The sequence below is a fragment of the Mirounga leonina genome, unplaced genomic scaffold (genome assembly GCF_011800145.1).
Source record: "Mirounga leonina isolate KUSES-001 unplaced genomic scaffold, KU_Mleo_1.0 Mir_176, whole genome shotgun sequence".
In the NCBI taxonomy this organism is placed as follows: domain Eukaryota; kingdom Metazoa; phylum Chordata; class Mammalia; order Carnivora; family Phocidae; genus Mirounga; species Mirounga leonina.
The window spans coordinates 6,686,262-6,713,063 of record NW_023270454.1 but is presented as its reverse complement, the minus strand read 5'-3'; positions in this window follow the sequence as shown (position 1 = coordinate 6,713,063).

Here is a 26,802-nt window from a genome sequence, read left to right as displayed (position 1 = left end):
TCATCTTTTAGCTTTTGTGAATAATGCTGCTATAAACAAAGGTGTGTGAGTATCTGAGTTTCTGCTTTCAATCCTTTGGGGCATAAAATACAAGTGAAATTTCCCTGGTGCTTTTAAGATTTTTGCTTTATCCTTGGTTTTAAGCAATTTAATTATGATGTGCCTTGATATAGTTTTTGTTGTTGTTGTGCTTGGAATTTGCTGAGCTTCTCCAATCTGTGCAGTTATCCTTTTCATCAAACCTGAAAATGTTTCAGCCATTATTTCTTTGCATGCTTTTTTCTGCCTTTTTCTGTCTTCTTCTTTGAGAACTCCAGTTACTCATATATTAGGCTGTTTGAAATTGCCTCGTGGCTCATTGATGCTGTTTATTTTTATCTTTTGATCTGAGTTTCATTCTGGATAGTTTCTAATGTTATGTCTTCAAATTTGCTAATGTTTTTTTCTGAAATGTCCCATCTTCTGTTAATCCCATCCAGTGTATTTTTCATCTCAAACATTGTAACTTTCATCTCAAGATCTTTGATTTGAGTCCCTTTTTAAAGAAATCTTCCATATGTCTAGTTAACACAGCCCATCTTTCCTCTACCTCCTTGAACATATGGAGATTGGCTGTAATACTTGTTTTAATGTCTTTGTCTACTAATTCTATCATCTGTTTCATTTCTGTGTCTGTTTCTATTGACTGATTTTTCTCCTCATAATGAGTCATATTTTCGTGCTTCTTTGCATGCCTGATAATTTTTTATTGGATGCCAGACATTGTATTACCTTCTTTGGTACTAGATATTTTGTAATGCCTGCAAATATTCCCCTGAGCTTTGTTCTGGAATGCAGTTAAATTACTTGGAAATGGTTTGACCCTTTCATGTCTTAGATTATGTTTTGTTAGGTAAGACCAGACAGTGTTAGTCTAGGGCTGATTCTGCCCCAATACTGAGGCAAACCTAACCTTTCTGGGTATTCTGTTGGATTCCCTGTGAATTATGAGGGTTTTTTACTCTGCTCAGTGGGACTAGGAACTATTCCTGATATTATGTGAGCTCAGTTATTGCTCCTTCTAATCCTTTTAGGTGGTTTTTGTAGGCTTGGGGAATTTCCTCATGTGCATGCACTGCTCAGTACTCACCTGACAACTCCAGGCAGACCCTCTGCAGATCATCAGAGCTCTTTCTGTGCAGTTCTCTTCTGACTCTCTGACCTGTGAGCTTTTCTTTTTTTAAAAAAAGATTTTATTTATTTATTTGACAGAGAGAGACACAGCGGGAGAGGGAACACAAGCGGAGGAGTGGGAGAGGGAGAGGCAGGCTCCCTGCAGAGCAGGGAGCCTGATTCAGGGCTCAATGCCAGGACCCTGGGATCATGACCTGAGCCAAAGGCAGACGCCCAATGACTGAGCCACACAGGCGCCCCTAACCTGTGAGCTTTAAGTGTGATTGCCACACTATATTCCGAGCTCCATCCCCTCAACTCAGCTTCTGCAGATATACCACAAGGTCAGAGGCAATAGGAACTGACGTGGTTTCAGACCATCCTCTGGGGTTCCAGTCCATGCTCTGGCTTCTAGCCTGCCCTTGACAACCATCTTCCCTTCCTGAATCCCTGTCCTGTGGACGTGAAATTCCAGCATCAGACATGGAGAAAACAGACTTACAGAGACTGCTTAACCAGCTCTCCCAAATGTGTGGGGCCACATTCCTGTAACAATCCCTTGATCCCCTACCCCTTTGCATATTTTGGTCCTTTTTCCTATGGGTACTACTTCTCTGGTTAAACACACTAACACACCTGGAATTTTAAAATGAACTTTGCCTGCTTCCAGGGAGAGGAATGGGGCAGACTGGGCATGGAGCCTGTCTTGGAGAAATCAGAGCAGGAACATCATATGCTGCATGTATGGAGCACAAGAAGCCTGAAACAAGAGGTAACCAAGAGTTAGCACCAAAGAGGTAGCAGCCAAGCTTTCACTAAGCAAAGCATGGGGCTTAGGGGTGGAGCCAGGGTCAATTACTAGGGGTCAAACTCAAAACAGAACCAACTTGAGTGGTTGGTGGTGACAAGGGTCACACCTGTGCCATAAAAAGCCACAGTGGCTAAAATGGTCAGAGTGAGTAGAACAGAGATTGGCTTGGGAAGGCAGCGACCCCTCCCCTCTACACCCTCACCCTATGCACCCTCATCAGGATCTATTTATATCAGATAATTTGCATATTGTCTCAGTCAATATCAAGACAGGAAAACAGAAACCACTCTGGATAGAGAAAATGGGATGTAATGCTGCGAATTGGTTACAAATGTGTTGGCAGAACTGGGGAAGTAAAATAGGATGAGGATGGGGATTATCCAGAGATCAGGAATCTGCTACCTGAGCTGGAGCCACACTTGCTGCCACTGTGGTTTCTGGAACTCTGTCACTGCTGTGGCTGCAGCAGTGCTGTTGGACCCTTCCATCACCTGCTTCTGCTGCTGCTTCCGGTGCCGGACACAGGGAGGGCCTTCTATCTCGTGCTTCCTGCTGATGGGCCTTACCTGCTAAACAGCCAGCAGGGGAGCCTGAAAAAGGCAGTTTTCAGACTTCTGGCCCCCTGCAAAATAGAGGAGAACACAGAAAGCAGCAATGGAGCTGAGTGCCAACAGACAGCATCTGACACGCATGCCGTGCTCTTTTTTTTCCCCAACTGTCTAGAGGAATAGGGATGGTTTTGTGAATGGGCATCTTGGGGCGAGATGGGGACAAGAGAGGAGATGGCATTAAATCTCTTCCCACCTAGACTTACGGGCTGATTCTGATCCATCCTGGAGCAAAGTCAGAAAAGTCAGTCGCTGTTTTCTTGCAAGTCCTTGCGAACAGAAAGCAGTCAGGCCCAGGTGACAGACTGTAACAAATCTGTAGGGATCAAGTTTGTTGGATTGCATGCAAGTGCTTAAATCCATAGGAGCATGAAGAGAGTACACAACCTGCTCGCACTAGTTGTAAGGGTGTAAGTTAGGGAGATGAAAAGACAGCTCTGCAACCAGAGGGAGTGTGTCAGTCTCTGAAGAGCCCTGTTTTATGTTGCTCAGGCCGCCATCACAAAGTACCGCAGACTGTGTGGATTAAACAACAGACATTTCTTTTCTCACAAGTCTTGAGGCTCTAAGTCTAAGATCAAGGTGTCAGCAGGGTTGGTTCCTGCCCAGGCTTCCCTCCTTGGCTTGTGGGTGGCCACCTTCTCACCATGTCCTCACATGGTCTTTCTTCTGTGTGTACATCCCAGTGTCTCTCTCTCATTTTGCAAGGACACAATCATATTAGATTAATGACTAATGACCTCATTTTAACTTAATCACCTCTTTAAAGAGCTTATCTCCAAAAACAGTCATATTCTAAGGTACTAGGGGTTAGGACTTCAATATATGAATTGGGGGAGGGGAAATAATTCAGCCTATAAGTCCGGAAGTTTGCAGGGTCAGGGGAGCCAAAGAATCTTCAGGAATGCCTCTGAGCTCTGAGCAGCCACGCTTCCTGATGGGAGAGACCCAGGTGATATTTTCAACTCAATAAGGCACATATAAGTGCACTGACGTTAGGATGCATGTACTACTGCAACAGAACTCACCTGATCACTGTCAGCTCATTTATAATTTCGGATGCAGTTGAAGTCAGTGCTTCTCAAAGTTTCTTGTGTGTACAAATGCTGGGAGTTTGTTAACACAGATTCTGATTCAGTGCGCCAGGGTAGGGCCAGAGCTTCTTCATTCCGACACACTTCTAGGGACCCCTCCCTTTCCCATGCTGCAGGTCTACAAACCATACTTTAAGTAGCAGGCAGTAGTTCTCAACCTTGACCATGTTAGAATCTGGGGAGCTTTTAAGACCCCCAAGGGCTGGGCTTTACCTCACACTAATGAGATCTGAATGCTGATCCTGGGACCCAGGCATCAGTATTTATAAAGCTCCCCAGGCAGTTCCAATAAGCAGCCGAGATGGAGAATCATTTCTATTGATGAACGGCCACTACCCAAAGTGTGATGAAATCGGGAAAGAGATCATTCCTCCAGCTGTAGCTTCACCATGCTCCCCTCCACCGGGCAGCTTTGACACCAGGCAGCATGCAGACGGCAGCCAGTGACATTACCAGAAACAGGCCGGTCTCAAGTGTGTCACTGCATCTCCACCAGAGACAGAGAGGCAGACTAATTCCTAAGGACGTGGGGGAAACACTGGGGAGTCCCCGAAATAACTAGAGGAGAATCTGAGGAAGCTAAAGTTTCACATCAGCACGTGGGAGATAGGAAGTTAGCAAAATCTGGGTGGCAGTTTTAAAAGGACCTCTTTCACCTCCGCAGTCTGGTGAGATGTGGGACATTCAGGTTACACAGGTTCAAAGGCCAGGGTAATAGACAAGGCAAAGGGAGATAAGGTTGTGGGCAGAAATCACTAGGCTGTCTGAGAACCTGTCTGGCACTTGGGAGGTAGGGAAGCGGTCACCAGTCACAGGCGTGAGTGCTATTGCGTTAAGTGTTCTTCCAAGTGAAAGGTACAAGGCAAGGAGTGCTGGTCTGGACTCATGGAAACATTGGCCTGATGGCTGTGTATCTGGTAAAGCCTACTTCAATTAGCAGTTTTCTTTCTCAGTACATCTGGGCAAAGGTACTGGACATCCTAAGATGCCGCCTATGCACATACCTTCAGAATAAAGAAAGAGACTTAACTCATGGCAAATATAAGATCAAACACTAAGTCTACAGGCTTTAACGGGAAGCTGAGTTTCCTCCGTATCTCAATCCCATGCCCCAGCTCACAGTCTCTGAAGAAGCCACACCTGAGCCCCACCAAAGAGCCAGAATTGAAATGCCTGGCACTGACAAAGCGTGTCACTATTGCAAACCAGGTTTAGCCGAGAGCAAGCTATAGCAATTAAATTTAAAAATACTTTTTTTTTTAAAGATTTTTATTTATTTATTTGACAGAGAGAGACACAGCGAGAGAGGGAACACAAGCAGGGGGAGTGGGAGAGGGAGAAGCAGGCTCCCTGCAGAGCAGGGAGCCCGATGCGGGACTCGATCCCAGGACCCTGGGATCATGACCTGAGCTGAAGGCAGTCGCTTAACCAACTGAGCCACCCAGGCGCCCTAAAAATACTTTTTTAAAATTCCTTTCCTCAAACCTTTCCTCATCCCCACCCCCTTTGATCCTGAAAACGACAGAGACCTAAGGAAATGGGGAAAGGAGAAAAATGTGATTATGCTCCTTCCCCACTGTGGGTCCTGTTTGGGGCTTGTCCTGTTCTGAATTATGTCCCCCCAGAATTCATATGTTGAAGTTCCAACCCCCAGCACCTTAGAACATGACTGTATTTGGAGACAGGGCCTTTAAAGAAGTCATTAAGTTAAAAAATAAAGTGATTAGTGGGTCCTAACCCAATACGACTGGGGTCCTTCTAAGAGGAGAAGGACAGACATGTAGAGACAGAAGACCGTGTGAGGACCCAGGGAAAGGACCGCCATCTGCAAGCCAAGGAGAGAGGCCCAAGAGGAAACTTGACACCTTGATCTCAAGCTCCACAGCCTCTAGGATTTTGAGAAAAAAAATTTCTGTTGTTTAAAGCACCCAATGTGTGGGACTTTGAAGCCCGAACAAACTACCCTAGTCCCCAGCCACAGATCAGCCTGGAATTGGGATGAAGGGTGAAAAAGCAGGATGTGGTATTTTGGGCTGGTCCTTTTCATTGTGAAACTAGGTTACGACTGTCAAATGGGACTTGTTTTTTATTACTGAAAGCACTTTAAATGCCGCAGTTTCTGCAGGAGACGCCGCCGAAGAGTAGGAAGCACATCGCAGAGCCAGTCTGAAGGCGGTGCGGGAGGCGATACAAGTCACCTCCTGTTTGGACGCCACCGAGGTCAGCCTGTTCCATAAACCCATCACACCCAGCATGGTTTAGTGTCGTCCACTGGCCTCTTTTCCCTTCTGAGCCTTTCTTCCCTAATTATATCTTTTTGAAATCCTTTTGCTCCATTTTTCTGATTCCTGGAATTCTTTAAAAGGGGAAGCACTCTTTAAAAGATCTTAAATGTTAAGATCCGAGTGTTTTCATGTCATTTCTGAATTTTTAGCGTTCACCCATCATAGGGTAAAGAGGACTTCACACCTCAAGAGATTTTTCATGAGTAATTTCTTCTTGCGGCATACTCTCTCGTGCTTATGTAAAGCCCTTGTTTATTAAGCCATGAATTCAATTTACAGGGCCACTTCAGGTGTGAACCATCTACATGAATCTGGACAGCAGTTTACTCTCAGCCACGAAGAAACAATGGTTTCCATGATGATCAGTCTCAGCATTTCCTGGATGAAAAGGATCCCGGGCCATAGTAGTCAAGGCTCTTCCGTTATGAGCAACAGACTCCGGTTAGCTCTTCAAAGGGGGCGGGGAAGAATTGTACTGGGAAACACTGAATTAGTAAGAATTAAGAAGCCATACCTTAAGGAAGACAAAGTCCGGGAGCCCACGGAGCAGGAATGCACTGAACCTTTCCTTGTGTGCTGCATTATTACGGCTCAGCTCTACCGACTGTCAGACTCCGTTTCTCTGTTCAAATACACACAACGGACTAATACTGAACCTCAAAAAGAAAAGAAACCCTGACACATGCTACAATGAACCTTAAAGACATTATGCAGTCACAACAGGACAAATACTATAGGATTCTACCTATATGAGGGACCCTCAGTAGTGGGATTAGTAGAGACCTAAAATAGAAGGGTTGGGGGGAGGGGAGAGTGGGAGCTGTTGCTTCGTGGTACAGAGTTTCAGTTTGGGAAGATAGGAAAAGTTCTGGAGGTGGATGGGGGTGATGGTTGCGCAATTGTATGAATGTGCTTAATGCCACTGAAGTGTATACTTAAATATGGTAAAGATATTCAAAAGCAAAGAGAAAGAAAGAAAAAGAAAAAAAAGAAGAAGAAGAAAAGGAAAAAGAGAAAAGAAATAGAAATGGCGACTAAGAGGTTAAGTCCAACCCTGATTCTGATGCCAGGAGCTAATCCCACTCCAAAGACTACAGGCTTGTGTTTCAGTTATCAAATAGACAGAGCAGACCCTGAGAAACAGACGACAGGAAGTGATTTGCCCACGAAGAAGAGAATTGATGTTGGGTGACGACCAGGTGCATACCCTGACATCGAGAACTGGGTGCTTACTGTCAGGATTGTAGGAAGGAACCATGGCCTGTGCTGTGCTTGCTATCTCCAGGGCAGTGAGCCTTTGCTCAGGTGGGATGCTCTGTTCCCAGCCACCTCTCTCAGTTCAGCTCACTTTGTAGCAGTAGCAGGTTATCCAGTGCTAAGAGGGGTCTAACCACTATAGTTTCTTCTGCCGTTGGTCAAGATAAAGCCAGAGGCCTCTGTCCTAGTCAAAGTACAGTATACCTGTATACCTGTTACATAAAGCCATGGCTGATCAGTCCTGTGTGTATCAACCTGATAAAAGGAAACTCTTTTAAGTCAGAGAACATAGAGAGCCAATGTTTTACTTATATTTAGTGTCAAGAGGCTCTATTACTCTAAGCAGACCGCTTCAACATGTCAAGCAATTAACTCTCCTCCAGTCTTTACAAACAAAACAAACCACAGTCCCTTAATTGTTCGCATTTATAATCTAGTTATGGCTCCAGGCTCAGACAGTTTGGGGGGCAAGTCTTTCCAAACTTTCAAACAATAGACAATTCTTGTGCTATGTAAACTATTCTGCAGCACAGAAACAAATGGAAACAATCCAAATTAATTTAAGAAGATACCATAGCCCTAAAACCAAAATCTGATAAAACTGACATATGCATAAAAATTAGATCATTCTTAGTAATAAATATTGATCCAAATAAAGTTCTAACAAGTTGATATCATCTTTATGTTAAAAATAATATGCATAAATTAATTTGATTTATCACTTCAATAGATTTTTTAAATATAATTATCCCAATAGGATATGATAAAATTCAGATCCAAAATAGGATTTTAAAAATATTTTCCTAACATGATAAAGAATGTCTATACTAACACAACAGCCAAAGCTATATTTACTTGGTATATCTTAAAGTATGTTCCAAATAATTTTAGTTTTGATGGATTTTATTAGTAAGTATTAAATTGTGCTTTGAACAAATAAATTTGAGAAATGATCAATTAACCAAATTAAACAGGCTTTTATGTGTTTATATGTATTTTAACTGTGCATATGTTTCATATCCATTTGATCCTATGGCATATTATTTCCACCGAGTGTGTCACCAGACTAGTATTTTATAGAAATTCACTTTGGAAAATGTTGTAGTGATGGTCTCCCTAGTAATATGGACGACAAAATGGAATGCTGCTGACTCCACTTTAACATTGTTCTAAAACTTCAGATTAAATTATTCTCAGGTAGGAGCACCTAGGTTGCTCAGTCATTAAGCATCTGCCTTCGGCTCAGGTCATGATCCCAGGGTCCTGGGATCGAGCCCTGCACTGGGCTCCCTGATTGGAGGAAGCCTGCTTCTCCCTCTCCCACTCCCCCTGCTTGTGTTCCCTCTCTCGCTGTGTCTCTCTTGTCAAATAAATACATAAAATCTTTTTAAAAAATTATTCTCAGGTATACCATATTGGTATGAACTAATATAAGAAGCAGACAGATAATCAATGTGAACATTAGAAGATTCGAATGACTCTATCATCCAATTTGACCTACTGGCACTCACAGAGTATTCCATCTACCAACAGCAGAAAGTTAATTCTTCTCAAGTGCACTTGGCACATTTTTCAAGATGGACCACATTTAGGTCCATAAAACAATTCTCAATAAATGAAAAGTTATTTAAGTCACAGAAAATATGATCTTTAGTTATAATGAAATTAAAATAGAAACAATAACAGAAAGATCTCTGCACAAGCTCTAAATACTTAGAAACTAAATACCACATTTCTCAATAAACTGAAATAATATATAATCTATAACTAGATTATAAATTAAGGGACTGTGGTTTGTTTCTCAATAAAAGAAAGTAAAACACTAACCAAAATAAAATTTATAGCACTAAATGCCTATATTAGAAAAGAAGAAATATTTCAGATACACTTTAGGAAACTAGCAAAGAAGACCAAATTAAACTCGAAGTAAATAGAACAAAGGAAATTATAAAGATCAGAGTACATTATCAATTAAATAGAAAAGAGTAACACAATAGAGAAAATCAATGAAACCGAAAGCTGGTTCTTTGAGAAGATCAATAAAATTGATAGCTTCTAGCCATTGTGATCAGGCAAAAAAGAGAGAAGACACAAATTACTAATATCAGGAATGAGATGGTGACACTGTACAAGTTCTACAGATACCAAAAACATAAGGAAATAGTATTAACATAATATTTATTAGCATAAATTCAACAACTCAGATGAAATAGATCAGTTCCTTAAAAGACACAAATTTCCAAAGTGTATGCAAAAAGAAATAGATAACCTAAATAGCCCTCTACCTTTTTTTTAAATATATTTTTAAAGATTTTATTTATTTATTTGAGAGAGAAAGAATGAGAGAGAGCACATGAGAGGGGTTAGGGTCAGAGGGAGAAACAGACTCCCTGCCGAGCAGGGAGCCTGATGCGGGACTTGATCCAGGGACTCCAGGATCATGACCTGAGCCGAAGGCAGTCGCTTAACCAACTGAGCCACCCAGGCACTCAGCCCTCTACCTTTTGAAGAAAGTGAATTTGTAATCTAAAAATCTTAGCACAGGGGCGCCTGGGTGGCTCAGTCGTTAAGCATCTGCCTTCGGCTCAGGTCATGATCCCGGGGTCCTGGGATCGAGCCCCGCATCGGGCTCCCTGCTCAGTGGGAAGCCTGCTTCTCCCTCTCCCACTCCCCCTGCTTGTGTTCCCTCTCTTGCTGTGTGTCTCTCTGTCAAATAAATAAAATCTTAAAAAATAAATAAATAAATAAAAATAAAAAAAATAAAAATCTTACCACAAAGATAATTCCAAGACTAGATGGCTTTGATAGTAAATTCTACCAAACAGTTTAGAAAGAAAGAATTCCAATTCTACACAAGGTCTTTTAGAGACTGAGGAGAAAATACTTCAAAATTTATTATATAAAACCAACATTACATGGATAGCAACCAAAGACATTACAAGTAAAGAAAACTCAGATCACTATTTCCCATGAACAAGATATAAACATTCTAAATAAAAGTTTAGCAAATTGAATCAAACAATGTAACAGAAGGATAATACATTAGGGCAGTTTTTCCCAGGAATGCAAGGTTTGAAGATCAATCTAGGTAATCCATCATACTAAAAATTTTAAAATAAAAAGCATAAGGTCATCTCAATAAATAAAGAAAAAGCACTTGGAAAAAATCTAACATCTATTCTTATTTTTTTTTAAATTCTCAAGGGGTGCCTGGATGGCTCAGTCAGTTAAGTGTCTAACCCTTGATTTTGACTCAGGTCATGACCTCAGGGTTGTGAGATCAAGCCCCACACTGGGCATGGATCCTGCTTAAGATTCTCTCTCTCACTCTCCCTCTGCTCCTCCCCACTTCTCTCTCCCTCTCTTAAAATAAATAAAGAAATAAATACAATTTAAAAATAAAGTATTTTATTGGTAGTGACTTAAAAAAATAATTCTCAGGAAACAAGGAATAGAAGGGAATTTCCTCAAACTTATAAAGAATATCTACAGGTATCTACAGATATTCTTACAGACGACATCATACTTTAAAAGACTAAATGTCTTCCCCATAAGATGAGGAACATGATAAAGATTTCTCTTCTCTCTGCTTCTATTTAACATTAAACTAGAGGTTCTAGCCAATGTAATAAGGTATGAAAAAGAAATAAAGGGACCTAGATTAAAAAGAAACAAGTAAAATTGTTTTTATTTGCAGACAACTTAATTGTCTCAACAGAAAATTCAATGGGATCTACAAAAAGCTACTGAAACAAATAAGCAAGATTAGCAAGATTGCAAGATCCATATATAAAGATCAACTGTATATCTAAACACTAACAACAAATTAAAATTTATAAAACAATCCCACTTTGAATAGCATCAAAAATACAAAATGGGAAAAATCTGACAAAAATGAAAGATCGGGGGGTGGGGGGGCTGGGTGGCTCAGTCCGTTAAGCATCTGCCTTCAGCTCAGGTCATGATCCCAGGGTCCTGGGATTGAGCCCCACATCGGGCTCCCTGCTCAGCCAGGAGCCTGCTTCTCCCTCTCCTGCTTCCCCTTCTGTGTTCTCTCTCTCTCTCTCTCTGTCAAATAAATAAATAAAATCTTTAAAAAAAATTTTTTTAATTAAAGATCTGTACATTAAAAATCTATATACTCTACCCCCAAAGAAGTGGCCCATAACTCCTCACTCCTAAGTGCAAGATGTGCATGGTGACTTTTTTCCAAAGAGAATAGTGTGTAAGGAAGGAAAAAAATAGTAACTTCACAGAAGAAAAACCTGAAATACTCTTCCTCAGCCAAGTGATCAAGATTCACATCAACAATGATAAATCATGTTGATAATATACACCTTTGATATGATGTGATGAGATATATGTAATGATAAGGATACTTTACCTCTGTGGTCATCCTCCCAAAACCAATAACCCCAGGCTAATTGTGAGAAAAACATCAGACAAATCCCTACTGAGGGACGTTCTTCAAAGTACCTAACATATACTCTTCAACACTATCAAGATCATCAAAAACAAGGAAAGTCTGAGAAACTATCACAGCCAAGAGGAGCCTAAGGAGACAAGACAACTTGTCTCACTGGAGGGGATCCCATATCATCGAAAGCACATTAGGTAAAAACTAAGGAAATATGAGTAAAATATAGATTTTAGTTATTAATAATATATCAATATTGGTTCATTAAATGTGACAAATGTACCATACTTACATAAGATGTTAATGATAGGAGAAACTAGGTGTGGGGGGCATGGGAAATCTCTGTACTATATTCACAATTTTTCTGTAACTCTAAAACTATGAAAAGTAAAAATAGATTTAAAATAAAAGTCTACATGCTGAAGGTTATTTTATAAAAGCCTTAAAAAATGGAGAGATATATTATATTTATGGGTTAGATAACTCAATGTTGTAAAAATTTCCATTCTCTCCCAAACTGATCTACCACACAATCCCAATCAGGCTTTTTCTGTAAAAAATGACAAACTCATTCTAAAATTCCTAAGGAAACTTAGGGGACCTAGAAAAGTCAAAAAAATTTTGAGGACTAACACTAACTGATTCTAAGACTTATTATCAAGACAGTGAAATACTGGCATCAAGATACACAAATAGGTCAATGCCACAAAATAAGAAGTCCAGAAATAGGCCCACACATATATGAACATCTGCTTTTTAATAGAAGTACAAAAGCATTTCAGTGGAGAATGAAAAGACAACCCCACAGATTGGAGAAAATATTTGCAAGATATATATCTAATAAAAACATGAATCCAGAATATCTCAAACCCTCAAAAATGGATAAGTTCTGGTGTCACAGTGAAACACAGGGCCATATGCTCATTATCTTTATTCTGGTGTTGCTGTCATACAAGTATACAGGTGTCCAAGTGTGTTCGTTGAAGAATGAGTTATAACAAAAAAGAAGATATACAGATGGCAAATAAGTATATGAAAAGATGTTTGACATTATGCACCATTGGGAAAATACAATTTAAATATTAAAAAGACTGATCATACCACATGTTGGTCAGGGGAAGAAGCAACTAGAACTCTCATACCTGCTGGTGGAAATGTAAAGTGGTACAAGGTCTTTGAAAAATAGTTTGGCTGTTTATTTTTTTTTTTAAGTGAAACATGCCATATGATCTAGCCATTCCATTCCCAGGTATTTACATACAAAAGCAAATGTCCATACAAAGAGTGTACCTGAAAGTTCATGGCAGTTTTTATTGTAGCAGCAAAAAAGTGGCAACAATCCAAATGACTCTCAACAAGTAAATGGATAAACAACTTATCTATGCAAGGTAACACTGTCCAGCCATGAAAAGGAATGGACTACTGATATATGCAACAACATGGATGAATATAAAAATAATTATACTGGGGAGCCTGGGTGGCTCAGTCGTTAAGCGTCTGCCTTCGGCTCAGGTCACGATCCCAGGGTCCTGGGATCGAGTCCCATATCGGGCTCCCTGCTCGGTGGGAAGCCTGCTTCTCCCTCTCCCACTCCCCCTGCTTGTGTTCCCTCTCTCTGTCAAAATAAATAAATAAAATCTTTAAAAAAAAAAATAATTATTATACTAAGAGTAAGAAGCCAGGTAAAATGAATCATACATACTATAGGGTTCCATTTATATGGAATTCTAGAAAATGTAAATTAGCTGCTAGTGACAGAAAGCAGATCAAAGGTTGCCTGGGGTTACGGATGGAAGGCAGGGCGGATTTACACGGGCACAATGAAACACAGGGCCATATGCTCATTATCTTTATTCTGCTGTTGGTGTCATACAAGTATACAGGTGTCCAAACATCAAATTGGTCACTTTAAATATGTATAGTTTAGTATATTTCAATTATATCTCAATGAAGCTGTTAAAGAACTAACAGACTTTTTAAATATATTTAAAAAGCAAATGATGAATGGGGCACATGGGTGTCTCAGTTGGTTAAGCAGCCGACTGTTGGTTTTAGCTCAGGTCATAATCTCAGGGTCCTGGGATTGAGCCCCACATCAGGCTCCATGCTCAGCAGGGGTCTGCCCGAGTTTCTCTCTCTCCTTCTGCTGCCCCCTGCCCCCCGCTCATACACACACACACACACTCTTTCTCTCTCTCTCAAATAAATAAATAAATAAGTCTTTTTTTTTTTAAAAGCAAATGACGAATTAAGGAAATATTTGCAAATACATTACAGAGAAAGTGTAAATATCTGTATACAAAGACTTCATACAAATCAATGGAAATAATAAACATATAAATTTTAAATGGACAAATGACATGAATATGCAATTTACAAAGAATAAGCACAAATATAAATAATAAATATAAACATAAGAAAATGAAGTAAGTATAAGAAACAGTAATCAAAGAACTATAAATAGCACAAAAAATAGAATTCTCCTGCCTATCCAATTGGCAAATACTATTTTTAAACTTAGTATATTCGGTGTTAGTGAGGATGTGAGGGAACTCAGGTAAACACTTTCTGAAGGTCATTTTGACAATGCATATCACAGTCTTAAAATGGGCATACCTTTTGACTAAAGAATTTGGTTCCTAGTAATTTGTACTAAGGCTAAAATCATGAATGAATGCAAAGATCTATCTGCAAGTGTGTTCGTTAAAGAATGAGTTATAACAGGAGCACCTGGGTGGCTCAGTCGGTTAAGCTGCTGCCTTCGGCTCAGGTCATGATCCCAGGGTCCTGGGATCGAGCCCCACATTGGGCTCCCCGCTCAGCGGGAAGCCTGCTTCTCCCTGTCCCTCTGCCTGCCTCTCTGCCTACTTGTTCTCTCTCTCTCTGTCAAATAAATGAATAAAATCTTTAAAAAAAAAAATGAGTTATAACAGAAAAGAATGAAAATCAACAAGAACAGGGGATTGGTCAAATACATTATACTTTTTTAGAACGGAGTACTAACCGGCCATTAAAAATGACATTACTAGGGACACCCAACTCCTATAGTGTCCTATAGCTGACAACACTGCTGAAAACAAGCCACCCCCAACAGAAAGACCACCTTACTTAATGGGGGGACTTGAGACTTTGGCCCCTAGTAATCAGCTTTTCTAGCGACTCCTGTTAATTCTCCACACCACTTTGTATTAACACATAACTCTCCAAACTTAGAGTCATCCACTGGTCTCCTCACAGACAGAACACAGCCCGTCTCCATATATAGTGGGCTGGGTGCTTGTTTAGGAATGGGCTGTGCCCGGGGCCTGGGTGGCTCAGTTGGTTAAGCGACTGCCTTCAGCTCAGGTCATGGTCCCAGAGCCCTGGGATCTAGTCCCACATCGGGCTCCCGGCTCAGCGGGGAGCCTGCTTCTCCCTCTGACCCTCTCCCCTCTCATGCTGTTTCTCTCTCTCTCTCTCAAATAAATAAATAAAATCTTTAAAAAAAAAAAAAAAAAGAAAAGGAATGGGCTGTGCCCTGACTTAGACGTTGCGTTGGGTTCTCTGTTTCCAGTGTTCAGAGGCTTGCTCTTGCAGAGCTGCTACACTGCTGCCATCTAGTGGGGAAATTGTGCAACTTGCCAGAGTGGAGTTCTTGATACCCTTCATTCCAAACTCCTCACCAAATATTTTGTCAACTGAGACTGTCATGTCTTCAGCCGGGCATCCAGGAAGAAAAGGGCATGGCGAGGGCAGACAGGACTCCATATGAAAATGGAATTAAGCATTTAAAGGCAATCAGGTGAAGGACTGTTCTTCTAAGTAAGGACCAGAAGGACAGGATGGCATCCTGGAATGAGTGGAGGCTGAGCGGCAGGGTGGAGTGTGGAGAAGATGAAGAAGTGGGAATGAGAAACAGAAAGGGCATTAATAATTCCAATGGGGTAATCCTTTGTGAAAATTATAGTGTTTCAATAAGTGTCAGGTTTGCAAATGGATTACTAAGAACTGACAAATATTTCTTGGGGAATACAGAAGGACCAGAGGAACAGGACATCTGGTCACCTCGGTCCTAACACAGTTACATAAAAAGCTCAAGTTCAAGCATCAGATTAGTATCCTTGGAGATGAACTGGGCCTGAGGTATAGATACAATGGGCCTGGGGGTCTCTGCTCTGCAGGAGCAGACTTCCCCATTTTTGTCTTTCTTCCATTTTCATTGTTTAAGACTCATTAATTCGGGGCGCCTGGGTGGCTCAGTTGGTTAAGGGACTGCCTTCGGCTCAGGTCATGATCCTGGAGTCCCGGGATCGAATCCCGCATCGGGCTCCCTGCTCGGCAGGGAGTCTGCCTCTCTCTCTGACCCTCCTCCCTCTCATGCTCTCTGTCTCTCATTCTCTCTCTCTCAAATAAATAAAATCTTAAAAAAAAAAAAAAGACTCATTAATTCCTTGTGAAATCTTTCCCTTTCCCTCAATTAGTACATTCTCCTGATTGTGTATCTTGTGGCTTATAGTTCTGTTGCAACACTAATCTGAATTGTTTGTTTACAAGTCTGCCTTCTTCTCTAGAACGAAACCTCATCTGATCCATTTGCTGTTGTAGTGGGCATGCCCCCAGGCCCCTGGGTCTGGTACAGGTCTACCTCTCCACAAACTGTGCACTGGAGGTGAGTATAATACACACTACACTGCCCTCTCCTCTCTGCCCAGTGAGCCCCAGTGAGGGGAATTTACCATGCAGCACTGAGGACAATTGTGTCAAGAGCTGAGGCCCACAACCTAGAGAGCTCTGAGATGCAGCTGGGATCCATGCAGTCTGGCACAAAGGGCATGGCGAGGGCAGACAGGACTCCCTATGAAAGTGGAATTAAGCACTTAAAGGCAATCAGGTGAAGGGCTGTTCTTCTAAGTAAGGACCAGAAGGACAGGATGGCATCCTGGAATGCGTGGAGGCTGAGCGGCAGGGTGGAGTGCTTTGGAATCACTTTCCCATTTTTCTTTAAATGAAAGCGATAAGAGTATCACATGGTGGAGAGGCACTTGGGCCTTGCAAATAATCTTTAAATAATCTGAGCGTAGTGACATCAACAGCATTTTCCACTCCTCTTCTGCTCCTATCACCCTGCTTTTCCTTCGGAGAACTCTCTCGTCCCTGGTGTGGCAGAGATCATATTCTGTGTTAAGCGAACTATGACACTGTCCGCCTGGACACACAGGAAGCCTGTATTTCCCAAGCTCCTTGCACGGAGGTGGGTCCTAAGATGAGTTCTGGCCAAGGGAATGCAAGCAAAATGCCGCGGATGTGTCCAGGCCTGACCTAAAAATCTCTCTCTCTCTTCTGGCAGGTCATGTGCTAAGGATGGTGATTTCAGAAAACTAAAGGAGCCAGGGTCCCCATGAAATCAGGAACCAGGGTCCCTTAGAAGAAAGACACACAGGAAAGCCAATGTTTCTGGCGTGGAACAGCCATGTTGGAATTTGCATGAATTGGGATGAAAATGAACAGCGGCTGCGTCAGCTACTGAGATTTGAAGGTTGTTTGTTCTAAAAAGCCTACAATCCACTTGAGAGATAATACAGGCACCTTAAAAAGAAAATGACAGTAACAGCAAGCACTTTACATAGTGCTTATGATGAATCTGGCATTGTCCTAAGCACTTCACGTATACTAACTTCTCCAGTCCTTACTGTGAACTTCCAAGGTGGGAAATACTGATTATCCTTAATTTTCAGATGAGGAAGCTGGGGCTCAGAGTGCTTGTGTCATTTGTTCAAGAGCACAGCTAGTAAGCGGCAGGTCTGGGATCTGAACCCAGATTAGTAAGGCTCCAGAGTCTATGTTCCTAAATAGCATGCTGGCTGCTTTACAAGACGGTTCAAGGGACCCTTATTCGGCATCTGCCTGTGCAAGAAACCGTGCTAAATGCTATGGGGGGCGATGCGTAAAGCATGTCTCTATCATTAAAAAGCTTACATAGAAGATAAAACTGAGAAGCATCTACTGAGGAGTACTGAGTATCGAGCACTGAGTACTGAGGATCAGTAGCGTAAGAGGCCAAAGAACGGAGCACTGACGGTGCAGTGAGCGTAGCAAGAACCTATTGAGCTCGTGGTGGGCACAAGCGAGCTCTCACACGCCGGCACATTCAAGCCTCACAACCGCCCTATGAAGTGTGTACTGTTTTTGTCCCCATCCTACAAAGGAGGAAACCGGCACAGACTTTCAATGCCTCGCCCACGCACTCAGCGGGGAGATGGCTAAGCTGGGATTCGCACCCACACAGCCTGGCTGCAGAGCCCCCGTGCCTACCCACTAGTCTGTCGCCTCTCGTGACTCAGCAAAAAAGAGCCCAGGATGAGACTCACAGATTGCAAATTTTGCCATTTGCAGGAATAGGGAGCTGGGCTCATTATTGAGCTTCCCTTAGCCTCAGTTTCATCATGCATGAAACGAAGCTAACGATGTCTCCTCCACTCACTAAATTGTATTTAGGGCTAGGATCATCGATATTATTATTATCACTGGTATTGTCATTAGATACGGAGGCAAACAAAAGAATAGAGAAGGATGGTGTTTCGGGCAAGCACGCTGAGGTAGAACTCACAAGTATGTATAATAACCCTGCCACAAAATGTCTTGGGAGGTCTGTTAGTTATAAGAAAGAACTCAATCTTACTGAGTCAGCTAATTGTAAATACACCTGGTGGGTACGTTTCTTTATTGTGTTATCAGAAACCTTCCCATCAAAGCCAGTTTTCCTGGCTTGCTCCCACGAATCTCTCCCCCACCGTCCCTCTGCAACCTTCCTTCCCTACCTTCTAACTTTGGGTCATTAGCTTTATCCTGTTCTCCTCCCTGTGTGTGAGCCAGCAAGTCCCACTGAGCAACATCTTTTATATCATAGGCTATGGATTTTTACATTCTTCAGAGACAAGTACCTGTATAACAGCAGGGGAAAAAGCTCAGCTTCTCCTGCTGAAATGGATCACCTCTCATTAGCGTAACTCCAAAGCATTACTTGCTAACAGGTCCCCTTCACACCAGGGATGAAGACGGGATGGGACAAAGGAAGTGAAAGGGACTGGCATGTTTGGAAAATAATAATGAGAGTAGTCTGGCCGAAGCAGAGATTTCATTTGGGTAATGTGAAGAATTCAGTGAAATAAAGCCTTAGAAATACCAAGTTCAAATTAGCATATGAGACCTGGGGAGGAGAAACTGTTTTTTTCCTTCAACCAAAGTAGCTCCTGTTAAGTCGACTCATGTACCAGCCAACCTCAGTACTGAGTCTGTACCTGGTGGGATTTATTGTGCAATTAATTGTATAGTTTCATCCAAATATTTTCCCAGACATTCTGCTTTCTAAAGTAAGCAGCTGCTCCTGGCTGCGGAAAACCAGTCAAAAATGTAAATCAAGTCAGGAAAAGGTCTATGAGAAAAGACACAAAGGACACTGGCTAGACTCGCCTTGGCTTTCTTTCTCCTTTTCTCTTCTGCAGCATCTAAGCCTGGGTCTTGCCAACTTCTTTAAAATGTAGCCAAAGGAACATGTCTATCTGGCCCTTGAATGAGGGGATGTTTAACTCAATTAAGTCCAGAAAAATTTTGAATAATTTTTATGAGCCGGATGTGATAAAATGAAGAATATAAATAGAAATAAGGAGTTTAATAAAAAAATAATGGAGCTTAATAATAGGAGCTTAATAAAAAATGGGCAAATGATTTAAACAGCCATTTTACAATATCTCTAGATGGTAAAAATGTAAAAGTCTGATCATTTCAAGTGTTTTTGAGTATGTAGAGCCACGGGAGTTCTCATATATAGCCAGCCCGTGTGATGATGGTACAACCACTTTGGAAAATAGTTCAGCAATTTCTTAGAAAATTAAACATGCACCTACATTATGAACCAAAATTCCACTCCTAAGTATCTCTACTAAAACATATGAAAACATATGTCCACAAAAGTCAGTATAAAATGCACAGCAGCTTTATTCACAATAGCCAGAAACTAGAAACAACCCAAACATCCATCCCCTGGTTAATGGACAAATTGTGGTATTTTCATACAATGGAATGCTTTTTACTAATACAAAAGAAAGGGTTATTGAATCTCATGAACATCATACTGAGAAAAAAAGCTGGACACTAAAGAGTACATACTTTATGATTTGATGTATATGAAATTCTAGAACAGGCAAAACTAAACTATGATGTTAGAAAGCAGAAGACTGGTTGCCCCGGGTTGGGGCCGGGGTTGTTGTGGCAAAGACTGACTAGAAAAACATACAAGGAAACTTTCTGGGTGATGGAAATATACTTCACTGGGGCATCGGTTCCATGGGGGTATACATCTAGAAAAATCAAGAATTGTACACCTAAAACCTGCACCATCTTTTGTCTCTATACTTTAGTCAAGAAAAGTTAAACAAAAAAAATACAAATGGATGCAATAAAACCACTTAAGAGATTCTTTAGTTATCTAGGAAAATCATAATGGTGGTTGAGACTAAGGCAATAGAGCAGAGGGAAGATAATAGGAATAGATATGAGACTGTGCATTTGAGAGATACTGAAGAGGTGGGATCAACAGACCTTGGGGACAGTTATGTAGGATGGGTGAAGGATGACTAGGAATTGAAGGTTTAGATTCTTGGTTTAAAACTTGTGTTTCAATTTCGTGAGACATGGAAGTTGAAACAGATTTGTAAAGGAAAGAAGACAGAGAACTCTATATTTTTCACACGTGCTTGAGATGGCCATAAATTATACAAGCAAGGTTTGAGTAAGAGTTGGATTATATGGGTTTGACTGGGAAGAGAAGTCATCATCCCAGGACCTCTTGGGAATCATTATCATATAGATAGAAAGGGAACTGTGGAAGAATAGATTGCCTAGGGAGAGAATGTAGGGTGAAGTGAAATAAAAGAGCCATTGTGACAGAGCCTTGAAAGATTCTTTTTTTTTTTTTTTAAAGATTTTATTTATTTATTTGACAGAGAGAGGCACAGTGAGAGAGGGAACACAAGCAGGGGGAGTGGGAGAGGGAGAAACAGGCTTCCTGCGGAGCAGAGAGCCTGACGCGGGGCTCGATCCCAGGACCCTGGGATCATGACCTGAGCCGAAGGCAGACGCTTAAAGACTGAGCCACCCAGATGCCCCAGAGCCTTGAAAGATTCTAAATACCAGGTCAAGTGGCAAAGAAATGGCTGGCAAAGAATACTGAATAATGGCTGGAGAGATAGAAAGAAAATTAGGCAAATGAAATGAGAGTTAAAGAAAGAAAGGAGAAGTCAATTGCACCAAGTGCTTCCAAGAGGTCAGATAGGATAAAGATGGAACATCTCCCTTGAATTTAGTAACAGGGAGGTCATTTTGTGGTCTGGTCAGGATTTGAATAGGTTAAGGAGTAAATGGGATGTGGAAATATGGATCCAGTGAACCAGACACCTCATCCGAGAAAGTTGGCTCTGAAGAGGGGAGGAAGAAGACAGTGGTATCAGAATGGAAATGTAGAGTTAAGGGAGGGATTTATTAAAGATATTTGAGCATGCTTTGATGTTGATAAAATTAGCCAGGAGAGAGAGAGATTGAAAATATAGATAAAATTTTCTTAGAAGGTGGGCACAGTTGGCACGGGGAGAGGGCCTGACTTAGATAAAATCTAAGGATGGGGACCACCATCCTTGCAGAGGCCCAAGGCCCTGGGGCCCCGCTGGAAGGGTGCTTGTCACCCCCTTGTTCCAAACTCCAGAACAGCACAAAGTGGATGTTCTAAAGGAATACTCAGCTGGGATTGGGAGGGAGCTCTTGGATATGTCTCTCCATAGCCTAGAACTGGGCCTGGGGGACCTCAGGAGCCCCCTCCAGTCTAGGCTGACTGGGAGGGCCCAGGCTGCCTGGTGCCCCTTCCCCACTTTGGGGGCCTGTTGATAATATAAATATATCTGTATATTTAAAAAAAAAAAAAAGCACATAAGTTAGATAAAATGTGGGATTGGAGAGGAAGACAGGGTGAGTGGGGATAGCTACGATAGTTTTATTCATCTAGTAAAGAGATGTCAAAGAAGTTTCTGCTTGATGGTTTATATCTTCCTTGTGAAATGGGAGGAAAGAACATTTCCTGAGGGGTACATGGGAAAAAGGGGGACAGAGATTCAAGATATGGAAAGTAGGACACCAGCCTATAAATTTAAAAAAAAAAAAATTCCTGGAAAGTGTTCACAGGTCAGTGTTCAGTTGGAGTCAGTGACCAGGATTTTCTCATGATAGCAACCTGCCTTGTGTAATTTTCTCTAGCAGAATTCTGTGGTTCATGCCCAAGTTGTAGAGCAGGATGGTTGGGTTCTTCTAGGGTTGTGGTTTGACAAAGAGGATACCATGAAAAAGGACAAAGCGTCAAGGAATTAGAATATTGGCAAGAGAAGAATGAAATGATGTACCATGGAATCTAGGTAGGATATGGAAGGAAGACAGGAGGAAGCTGGTGGATAGAGAAGACAGATGGAATGAGGGACAGCAAGACTTGGTGCTGCCAAAGAGCAGGAGCGTTGGAAGTATTTGAATAGCAAGCCAAAAGGATCAGAGGATTGGCTAGAGACGAAATGTCTACAGTAGCAATTTCAGCAGAGTATTTTGGGGAAATTAAATGGCCCAGGGAGTAGGTAGCTAAGGTAGAGTGTAGAATGGATCATACAACTGAAGGTCTAGCATACTAGATGGGCCATCTCCATGGATGTTGAAGTAACTCCTACTGATGACAGGAGTTGTGGTAGAGGGCAAAGCTACACCATGGTTTGATGCCAAAGTCTTCCATAAATGAGAAGTGTCTCTGAATCAGTAGATTACAGCAGTGAGCAGGGTGTGAGAGCAGTAGAGCCAAATGGCAGAGGATGGAGGAAGTATAGAGGCTTGAGCAGCACGTCAACCCCCTACCATCCTGGAGAATGTGGGGAGTGAGATACAGAGGAACTTCCACTTGAGAAGACTAAAGATGAAATTTTGTCCAAGAACCAGGATTTCTTTTTAAAATCAAAGCTGTAGAGGAGAATTTTCAGTGAGGCTGGGAGTTTATTGACTTATATGAGTGAGTTTGTTGGTCATGAAGCACATAAGTAGATTTTGAGAGTGGGAGGTTTGGTCAAGGGGAGGAAGCACAGAAGAGGACAGATGCCCAGGACAACACGTGGGTGACAAGTGAGAAAAGAATGGAAAGCTAGGTGTCCCCTGAGAATCTAGCCGTGGCCTAGAGGGAGGCCATGCTGCTGGGGGGTGGGTCATGAATTCTCATTCCTCACGATCTGGCACATAGCATGGATGCCAGGGAGCAACTAAGCAATTGTGAGGAGATTCTTCACCCCGAAGCAGTTGTCCTTGCCCTCTGGGGTTGATGCTCTGGATCAAGACAGAGCGGTACAGGGGCTGCTGGCTGGCAGGGTTGCTGTGGTCAGGAATCCAGAATTGGGTTTGTTCAACAGGTACAATTCGAGGACATGGGTTCAAAGAAATTGAGGGAACTAATAAGAGAGTTCAAGTGCCTGCCATGGGGTCTTGGTGAGTTGCTAGGGGGAGACTAACAGCCAGAGGACAACCAAGTCACAAGACTGAAGGTGTATGACATTAAAACATGGGTGTAGTGGGAATAAATGAGTGGGAATGCTGGTCAGAGTGGAAGATAAAGCTGGGGGCCCATCTCCCTACATCTAGGCAGGACACCCACAGTCCATCCCAGCAGACAGCTAACCCCCTCTTTGTTCTCTTGAGAAACAAGGCAGTCCTTGATTCCATTCTGTGCTTTCTCACCTAACACTTAAATAAGTAAGAAAAGATAAAAGGTGATTGTCTCCAGCAGAGGGAGCGCAACACCATGGATAAGTAGACTTGTAATAGGCTTATTGCGTACTCAGAGGACTTTTGAAAGACTGAGGGATAAAAATGGTGACCGTTTGGAGTGATAGGAAAAATCAAGGGGAATAACCACCAGAAATGGAAAGCCTCAGTGTAAAGTCCACCGTTCATCTAGTCTTCTCTGAAGAGGGATCAACCCTTAAGAGCTGTGAACAGCATACAAGTTCCCCCCTTCTGCCCCCTTCTTCCCTGAGGCACCTACACTTGAGTCCTATCGAGGGTCCCTGGTGTCCCCACAGTTGTAAGATAAAGCTGGAAATAGTTGGTCCCCAGCAAGGTCATTGCTGGAAGAGTATGGGCCACATCTCTCTGACCTCCACCCCACGCCCAACTCACGCAGCAGGTTTCCAAATAGTTATATGTTATAGGATGAAGTTTATGAGGATGAGGACTGTTTGCGTTAACTACAGCACAGACAAAGCTTAGCTGCCAAAACTAATCACACAAACATCTTAATGCAATACATTATTTGAACCATAAGATTTTATGTGCTATCGTGTTTGGTCTTCAGTCCTCCCAGAGTTCCTTCCTCTCATGAGTCTCTCATGCTATGTCCATCCTTCAAGGCCCCAAGCCCTGAGTGGAGGCCACATCCCTCATTACTAAGGGTGGCATCTGCTGCCCTCGTCCTGACCGCACCAGCCCTATCTTGATATCCAACCTTCAAAAACAATGCATTTGGGTGTCTAGGTCCCTCTGCTCCTTTTCAAAGTACTTTTTTTTTTTTCAAACTCATGACCCTGAGATCAAGACCTCTGAGTTGAGACCAAGAGTCAGATGCTCAACCGACTGAGCCACGCAGGTGCCCCTCAAAGTATTTTCAATAGACATTACTTTTGAGGCACCTGGGTGGCTCAGTCAGTTGAGTGTCTGCCTTCAGCTCAGGTCATGATTCCGGGGTCCTGGGATCAAGCCCCGTATCGGGTTCCCCACTCAGTGGGGAGCCTGCTTCTCCCTCTTGCACTCCCCCCTGCTTGTGTTCCCTCTGTCTCAAATAATTAGATAAAATCTTTCTTTTTTTTTTAATTTTTTTATTGTTATGTTAATCACCATACATTACATCATTAGTTTTAGATGAAGTGTTCCATGATTCATTGTTTGTGCATAACACCCAGTGCTCCATGCAGAACGTGCCCTCCTCAATACCCATCACCAGGCTAACCCATCCTCCCACCCCCCTCCCCTCTAGAACCCTCAGTTTGTTTTTCAGAGTCCATCGTCTCTCATGGTTCGTCTACCCCTCCGATTTCCCCCCCTTCATTCTTCCCCTCCCGCGATCTTCTTTTTTTTTTTTTTTTTAATATTTTTAAATTTATTTGACAGAGAGAGAGACACAGCGAGAGAGGGAACACAAGCAGGGGGAGTGGGAGAGGGAGAAGCAGACTCCCTGTGGAGCAGGGGGCCCGATGCGGGGCTCGATCCCAGGACTCTGGGATCATGACCTGAGCCGAAGGCAGATGCTTAACGACTGAGCCACTCAGGCGCCCCTTAAATAAAATCTTTCAAAAAAAAAATAGACATTACTTTTTTCTTTCCACATCCCTATAAAAATTAATTATATATATGTACATGTGTGTGTATACATGATTTGTAATTTTTCACCAAATCAATACAATTTCCCCAAATCTTCTGTATAAAACTCAACTATACTCAAATTATTATTGTTCTCCTTTACACTTGGTGCCCTCCTCCAAACCATTTTTCTCCTAGCTCCTAGTGTATTTTGTAGGCCTCTCCTTTCTCTTACCTAGAGCCCACATGTCTCCAAATCTGTGTCGGCTGCATGAGATCGTCGTGCTCTTTCTCGCCAAGCGCTCGCCTGTCCACAATTTCCCTCCATGAGTCTGCCTAACTGCCTGCCCGGGCTTATTCTCTGCCATTTTCCACCTTCTCGCTTTCCCACGTGCTTCTAAGCAGGAACTTTCTCATAAGAAATAGTAAAACAATAGTGATGAAGAACATGGGCACTGGCCCCAGACCAGAGGGGTTCAAAGCCCAGCTCTGAGCAAGTTGTTTAACACTCTGCTTCTGTCTCGTCCCCTGTCCCCAGGTGCCGTCTCCTGGGCTGCTGCAAAGGCTAACTGCGCTAACATGCCTTTAGAAGAGAGCCTGGCATGTAGTAATAAGTGCTAGCTACAGTCAGCGGGGCGTTAGGCAACAGATTGTTTCGTCTGACAATCGACACCATCTCTGGTGTGGCATGGTTCTGCAGTCTCTGCGCTCAACCACAGACCTCTGCCGTCACCAGTCATCTGCTAATCTAGTTCTATTTTAGGACAGACACTGAGGATACTGTTTCCAGCAGCTTCCTATTGCTCTTTCGCAATCCTCTGCTCTGCACCACATCTGATTTATGGCTCGTCCTTCCCGATTTGGTCCTAAAACTGAGAGTTAGGTTGAGTAGATAACATCACATCTCTATCTTGCAGAAAGGGTAAATGAGGCCAATAGAAGCTTTCCGAAAGATGCGGACCTCATCAGTGGCACCATCCAGACTTATCCCCACCTCAATTGATGAGAAAAGAATAAATCTGCCTTTTCTTACGTGTGCTATAGAAACTTGCCAGAGAGTATTACTTTCAATTCACAGCTACACAGGACAGAAACCCTTCCTGAAGGGGCTGCATTCCACTTGCCTTCCCTAGATGCTTTAAAATCTGTCTTTGGAGGGGCGCCTGGGTGGCTCAGTCAGTTAAGCCTCCGACTCTTGATTTCGGTTCAGGTCAGGATCTCAGGGTGGGAAGATCGGGCCCTGCGTCAGGCTCCCCGCTCAGTGCGGAGTGTGCTTCTTTCACTCTCCCTCTTTCTCTCGGCCCCTCCCCCCCACTTGTGCTCTCTCTCTCTCTCCAAAATAAATAAATAAATCTTTAAAATAATAATAAAATAAAATCTTTGTATTAAATCACACCGCTGAAGAGTTCTCTACCTGACTCTATCGTCTAGCCATGTGGCGCCCATAGGACTTTCTCTTTAGGGCACCTGCTCTCTGGCTTCCCTGCAATTGCCCGCTCAGATGGACCCACGTCTTCTCCCAGCACCTACTTGGGCCTCTCCCAGAGGGCAGACCTCACAGCCGGGGAGGACAGCCTTGGGGCGGCTGTTTGCTAGGGGTTGGGAAGAACTCCTGGGACATGGGGCTGAGCTGTCCACAGGCATGAGCAGGAGGGCTTTCGTGATGTGGATGAAGCCAGGTGGGAAAGGAGCACGGGCTGTGGGCCTGGGATTTCCTTTCTTGTCACAGGTCCTCTGTAAAGCTTAGGGTGAGCCTTTTTGCCTCCGTCTCCTGGAC